The 5,006-nt window shown below is 34.6% G+C and overlaps 1 non-coding gene across 1 annotated transcript; it reads right to left on the reverse strand.

The window, feature by feature from the left end:
• Positions 1 to 4,678: 4,678 nt before the first annotated feature.
• Positions 4,679 to 4,785, reverse strand: LOC141676120 (small nucleolar RNA R71). Its single transcript, XR_012556727.1, has one exon. It is a non-coding gene; the product is annotated as a small nucleolar RNA R71 (small nucleolar RNA).
• Between the last annotated feature and the right edge of the window lie 221 nt (positions 4,786 to 5,006).

Below are 5,006 nucleotides of genomic sequence, written 5' to 3' on the forward strand. Positions count from 1 at the left end.
AAACCACACGAACAACACAATTCAAGGAATAAATAACCAAAATCATCCCGGAAATCTATTCTCCAGCCAAGATAACACTACTAGAAAAATGCCCTTAGACATCGGTTATAAACCGATGTCTTTTTTTTATAAACCGATGTCTTCCCATGTGTAGAGAAAGGCAGGGGTCTATAACATCGGTTTTTAGCCGATGTTAAAGATTAACATAGACATCGGTTTTCTTAGCAAACTGATGTATAATTAGCCCTTTGTTAATAACATTTTAAAACTAGATTGTGAAAAATGGTATTTAGGAGGTTAAAAAGCACTATAAACATATAACATGGAAGAACTTTTAACTAATAGATATCAAATTCTTAAAAAAAATGATATCTTAAATTCTATAGTACATCGATTGGTCTGTGAAAGCGATGTTAAAGAGGACCTTAGTCATCAGTTCTCTTCCAAGATACGATGTTATATGTTATATATCACATCGGTTTTCCTTGATATAGCAATGTCAAAGTTCTTATTTAACATTGTTTTTCAATGGAACCGTTGTACATTATAGTAGTGTCAACCAATAACTGGCCAAATATCGATCTAACTAATTTGTATATGAAACTCTACATTTAATATCTCAAATTAAAGCTTGACTCATGTATAATCAAAACCCTAACACCTAGCATACCTCAGATTAACCAAAATAAAAAACGTATAAATCAAAATTGAACATAAATCCTAATAATCGAACTGCACTATCTAGCAATTGTTTGATGAAATTGATAGCATAAATCGACTGTAAACAATCATATGAAGCTATACAAACAATCAATTTAATCAAATAACCCTAGAATAAAAATATCCTAATTTCAGTATTGAACCCTAAAAATCAAAATTAAAATCTATGAATCTACACATGAAATTGATAGCATAGACATATAGAGCAGATCAAGAGCTTCAATTTGAGTACTCACATGATGGTGTTTGAACCCTAGGATCACCAGAAATCATTGTTTGATTCTTCAACCCGGATCAAGAACCCTAACCCTAATTTGTGAGAATTTTCTGATTTTCTATTTTTTTTATAATTTTTATATAATTAATAATTAAAAACAAATCTATCTATAATTATAGAAAAATACCCCTAATTATAATTTAGGCCTTAATTATATCTCTTAATAAAATTAATTAGCCATTAATTAATAATTTATGGGGAATAATTTTTTAATTTTTTAATTTCAATTAAATACAAAATATATGCCAAAATTCCCCTAAAAATATGAATGATCCAAAAATGCAAAAATATAAAATATATGAAAGTCCCATAATTTTTTTAAAATAAAAAAATGATTTTTGTGGGCTTCGGAGTACCCGTAGGTGCCCGGAAAAATTATTTTTCACAAAAGAAAACATTTTCTAAATTAACTGGATGTTCGGAAAATGAATATGGTACATGCCATATTATGCAAAATAAGGCCAAATGCTCTATATGAAATAACAACTATTAAAAAAAACCTGGATAATATAACTTTTAATATAAATCCAATTAACACGTAATAAAATATCAAAAAAATCCCTATGATAAAAAATACCCGAAAAATATCCCGAACCACCCTGAACATATACAACACATAACAACTAACATTTTATGAGCAATACTAATTTATGGTATAATAAAACATATAATACTCACTTAATATTTTACAAAATAGTCGTAATTTCCCGGTTGTTACATCCTTCCCTCCTTAAAAAGATTCTGTCCTCGGAATCATACTAAGAAAACAACTGATGATACTTTTCTAACATATCACTCTCAAGCCTCCAGGTTTACTCTTCAACCATAGGGTTTCTCCATAAAACTCTTACTAACGGTACCGATTTATTCCTTAATACTCTTTCCTGCCGATCTAGAATTCTTACTGGTTGTTCAACATAAGATAAATTAACATGAATTTCTATCGATTCGTACTCTATCACATGCCTCAAATTTGGATTATACTTCTTAAGCATAGACACATGAAACATATTATGAATACGGTGCATATGGGGAGGTAAAGCCAACTCATTTGCAACCTTCCCCACTAGCTTCAGTATTTCAAACAGTCCAACATAACGTGGTTGAAGCTTATCTTTCTTACCAAATTTGGTTAGTCCCTTCCATGGCGATATCTTTAGTAATACTGGTTCTCCCACGTTAAATTCCGTATCCTTCCTGGATTGAACTGCGTACTTACATTGACAATTTCGTGTAGCTTCTAGTCGCTTCTGAATAAGTTCCACTTTTTTTTTTGATTTGCTATATTAATTTTGGACCTAGAATCTTTCGTTCGCCAACTTCATCCCCACATACTAGAGATCTACATTTCCTTCCGTATAAAGCTTCATAAGGTAGCATCCCAGTGTTTGCTTGATAACTATTATTGTAGGAGAATTCCACTAATGATAAATGCTCATCCCAACTACCTTCAAAGTCCAATGCACATACTTGTACCATGTCTTTAATTATTTGGATTATTCTTTCGCTTTGTCCGTCCATTTGCGGATGGTATGCAGTGCTCATATTTAACTTGATGCCTAAGCATTCTTGAAATTGTCTCCAAAATCTTGAATTGAAATGAGGGTCTCGATTGGAAATGATTGATACAGGAACTCCATGTGTTAAGTGGCATTTACATCCACTTATAATGCTTCGTAAAGGCTCAAATTGGTGTTTTGTACTCAAGTTATTTGCGTATTTGATGTGTTTTGTAGTGTTTTTGCATTTCAGGGCATAGTCGGAAGTAGGAAGGGTTTTATAATGTTTTTATGCTTGGAAGAGTGTAGAAAGGTGCCTCAGTTGAAAGCACAAAAGAAACCAGCAACTGCAGTAAAAAAACCAGAAAAATGCAGATTTTCCAAAAGCTTAGCGCGCCCGCGCTGTGTTAGCGCGCGGCTGCGCCAGTTTGTCAGAGGTACAGCGCGCCCATACTGGGATAGCGCGCGGCCGCGCTAGGATAGCGCGCGGCCGTGCCGGTTCGAATTCTGAGATTCCTGATTTGATTAGAATACTGATCTGCTGGACTTCTGGATTGATTGGGCTGCTATAAAAAGACTCTCTAAAGACGTTTTTCAGAACAGAGCCTAAGGAGAAGACAAGGAGAAGACCTAATAGCACAAATCTAACGAAGGAGAAGAAGAGCTTGTTTTATTGTTGAACCTATTTACTCTAGATTACATACTTTATTTATTATGCAGTTTATAAAGACCTAGTTTATTATACCATGATTTCATCGGAACCCACGGTGATGATAAGTTCGGTCATGAATTAATCGTTACCGTGGGGTTCTAACGGATTTATTTATGGATTCAATAGTTAATTTATTTCGATATCTTAGTGTGTTGTGATTATATGATATCCTAGTATTGGTTGTGCTTATTCATCTTATGTGTGTCACGAACATATAAGATAACGTGTTAATTTCTAATGAAGCAAAAGTGAATTTAGAGATTTAGAACCTGCCATGCTAGCATAGGTTCATGTATTTATTTTGCATGATTCGTAGGTAATTTTAACCATCTTACTTTCCCTATGTAATCAAGATAGATAACTTGTTCATTAAACCTTTATGTTGTCAAATTCTATAGACATATAGGGTCTCAACATACTTGGTGTCTATTCAGCTTCTATATCTTTTGTGGATGTCTGGTAGTAGGGTATTCGTACAACGAAAGTTGGCGTTTACTAGTTTTGTGTTATCTGATTAGTTGTCATCACCATTGCATGCTAAGGTTAAGAACAATGACTTTGAATGAAGTATTTAATGAAGTTAGAATGCCATGTTTGTCTCATATAAGTAATTCAACCCTTTTAATCTTGTAGTTTATTGCATGTTAGTTATTATCTTAGTTATAAAACTCTCAAATTGTTATTCGTCATAGCATTGAATAATAACCATACCATCATTGCATAAGGGCATGATCTTAAAGTTAACCAAAAGAGTCTCTGTGGGAACGAACTAAAAAGAATTCTATATTACTTGCGAACGTGTATACTTGCGTGTATTATTAGCGCGTGTTTTCGTTCTAACAAGTTTTTGGCGCCGCTGCCGGGGAATCGGTGTTAATTTTTTGTTTATGTGTTTGTCATCAGTGGTCGTTAAAGTTCAGTGACTCGGATATTTTACTTACTTGAGTACTTGTTGTATTTCAGGTACTCTAGAGTGTGTTTTTACAAACGCGTTCTCGATCTCGTAAGAGAACACTGGATCAAGCGGAGGAAGAGTTTGAATTAGAAGTTGAGAAAGTTGAGGAAGAAGCACTAGTTGCAATGGGAGATCAAGCAGCGAATCCGAAGGCTTTAATGGACTATTCTCAACCTAAGATCAATGATATTCAGTTTAGCATTATCAGACCAGCCATCTCGGCTAACATCTTTGAGATCAAGTCGAGCATGATTCAGATGATACATAATTCAGTTTAGTTTGGGGGTTCTCCTATAGAAGATCCCAACATGAACATCAGGGATTTCATCGAGATATTCGACACATTCAAGTTCAATGGAGTTTCCGAAGATACTATTAAGCTGAGGTTTTTCCCATTCTCTCTGAGGGATAAGGCTAAGTGCTGGTTACATTCTCTACCGGCAGGTTCTATCATCAAATAGGAGGATCTTGCTCAAAAGTTTCTCACTAAATTCTTCCCTTAGGCGAAGACAACTACAATCAAGGATGCTCTTACTCAATTTGTGCAGCAATCTGGAGAATTTTTGTGTGAGGCTTGGGATCACTACAAAGAGATGCTTAGAAAGTGTCCTCATCATGGCATGCCTGATTGGATGATCATAAATTGTTTCTACAATGGTTTGGGAGCACAGTCTAGACCCATGCTCGATACAGCATCAGGTGGAGCCTTATGGGCCAAAATCTATGATGAAACTTATGAGTTGATTGAGCTAATGGCTGCTAATGAATACCAAAATCCAACGCAGAGAATACCGCAAGGCAAGGTAGCAGGAGTTCTGGAAGTGGATACAGCTACTACTATAG

Source organism: Apium graveolens, chromosome 7 (genome assembly GCF_009905375.1).
Source record: "Apium graveolens cultivar Ventura chromosome 7, ASM990537v1, whole genome shotgun sequence".
In the NCBI taxonomy this organism is placed as follows: Eukaryota; Viridiplantae; Streptophyta; class Magnoliopsida; order Apiales; family Apiaceae; genus Apium; species Apium graveolens.